We start from the raw sequence: 2,249 nt of genomic DNA on the forward strand, positions 1-2,249 counted from the left end.
CTTATGCTCAGTATTCCTGTAATGTTTAATTAAGTAAGTTTATTAATCGTTAAACATTTTTTTTTACATATTATGTACTTTAGTTTTCTTGATTATTTTTATCAAAATTAGTCGGCCAATCTTTAGGCGATACATATATATTTTTTGTTGATTTTTTACGGTCTATTGTGCAGCATCTAATCTAAATTATTTTTAAATTGAAAAAATATGATTATTTACAAGTAAGTCAATATAGTATTTTATTTTTTGAGCAAGAAAACATACTTTAAGATTATGATAGTTTTAAACTAAAGTATTTTGTTTAATAATTCATTATATAAATTGAAGTTATAATTTTCATATTTAGCATATTATTTTCATAATTTTAATTTGTATATCATAATAATTATGTATTTAAAAATAATTAGCCAAAATATAGAATATTAAAATTACTACTTCAATTAAATGTGTTAATTATTTATAGACGCTTAAGTTAATAGTTAAACAAATTACTTCAAGTTCATTTTGTTAAAGTAGTCTATAATCTTAAAAAATTGTTTTATGCTTTTAAAAAAATGTTATTAAAAAATATACCTCTCCATTTTTAGTCCAATGAGCATATCTTGCTTTGGCCCTTCTTATAATTACCCTGTCTTCCTCATCTTTAGGTGCATATATTGCCACTAATGTTATAAAGTTCGAGTGTTGTGGGCACCACCACTCTGTGCAAATTATCTGAATAAATGAAATGAAAATGAGCATTGAGTATGTAAACTTATTTTTTTTTTAAACAAATAAAATTATAGTATACTTTTTATACATAAACAACAAAAAGTTATTTATAATAATTTTATATTATAAGTATTATTTGAGATATGTTTTAAAGGTAAAACACTTGTTTTTTAAGAAATTATTAAATATTTGGTTTAAAAACTACACTTATCTGTAATTGAATAATTTTTTACTTTGTGTAAAATACTAAACTTGAATTTTCTTAAATAAAAACTCCTATTTTTAATTCAATAATTTATTGGAAAAAACAAACAATTTTGATTCTATAATTTTTTTTTATCCGTGTTCATGTGTTATAGCTTTGTTGAATGATGAAATATTCAATGATTTTAGATCAATTATTAATATAATATTTATTATATTAAATATATAATATATAAAGAATTTTTAACCTCTGGCAGTATGAAAAAAGTTTTATTCAGTTACAGATAAAATTAGTGCTTTATGCAAAAAATTTTTCTATAATATTTTAAAACATTTTAATTATAAGCGCAAATACCAAGGTGCCAAGAAGTGTTTTACGACGCTTAAATTAACCCCTTCAGAAAGTTGAGCAAGACAATATTTTTTATTGGGGTTATTATATGATTATTTGGAGTAAAATTATTCTCTTTTGTAATGATGAAATTATTGATAATAATTATATTTGTATGTTATAATATTAATTAAAATACTTTTTAAGAGAAGTTAAAGGGGAGAAAACAAAGTCCTCTCTTTTAGAAGTCTAAAATTTTAGCACCTCCAAGTTTGTGACTGAATGTGAGACTATGTTTTTAATATTTTCTGAAAAAATGAGTGTCTAACCCTAAATTAATACTGGTATCTCAGATTTAATTAAAAACACATTGTTGTGAACTGGCTTTTTGCTGCATAATTGTAATTATGTAATTTAATAGTATATATATATAATAATCATGGGAACGGAAGCCNTTGTGACTGAATGTGAGACTATGTTTTTAATATTTTCTGAAAAAATGAGTGTCTAACCCTAAATTAATTACTGGTATCTCAGATTTAATTAAAAACACATATTATTTTTAATTTTTTTAACATTAAGGTTTCTAATTTTTTTATAGTTGTTGAATTCTTGGACAACATCAGAAACATATTTTTTTGTTATTTTTAATTTGTATAAAAAAAANTCAGAAACATATTTTTTTGTTATTTTTAATTTGTATAAAAAAAAAGGTAATGTAGCTATAATATATTATTTGTAAAGCAATAAAAATGTTACTTTTTTGTTTTCTTGAGGCTTATCATTAATATTTTTAATATTGAGCTTTTTAAAGTTGTCGATTACTTGTTCTTCTATTTTTTTAACAACTGTATTTTCTAAATGTCTTAATTTTTCCGAAACTGTTCTATTAATTAACAGTATGGAGTCTGAAATTGTTGGTTCGGAACCAGCTATTTTTAAGTTTTCCTAAATTTTACGAAATATTTTTTGTAATCAAAAAATTTTATTTATAAAAGAAAAA

The 2,249-nt window shown here is 21.7% G+C and overlaps 2 long non-coding RNA genes across 2 annotated transcripts; one reads left to right on the forward strand and one right to left on the reverse strand.

The window, feature by feature from the left end:
- Positions 1-87: 87 nt before the first annotated feature.
- On the reverse strand, positions 88-2,188 carry LOC126909796 (uncharacterized). Its single transcript, XR_007705111.1, has 3 exons — positions 2,006-2,188; positions 574-714; positions 88-181 (listed from the first exon to the last, which is right to left on the reverse strand). It is a non-coding gene; the product is annotated as an uncharacterized LOC126909796 (long non-coding RNA).
- LOC126909795 (uncharacterized) lies at positions 97-1,912 on the forward strand. The gene is made up of 3 exons (XR_007705110.1): positions 97-221; positions 648-744; positions 1,848-1,912. It is a non-coding gene; the product is annotated as an uncharacterized LOC126909795 (long non-coding RNA).
- Positions 2,189-2,249: the final 61 nt, after the last annotated feature.

This window comes from Daktulosphaira vitifoliae, unplaced genomic scaffold (genome assembly GCF_025091365.1).
Source record: "Daktulosphaira vitifoliae isolate Bord-2020 unplaced genomic scaffold, ASM2509136v1 Scaffold_1312, whole genome shotgun sequence".
Taxonomy (NCBI): Eukaryota; Metazoa; Arthropoda; class Insecta; order Hemiptera; family Phylloxeridae; genus Daktulosphaira; species Daktulosphaira vitifoliae.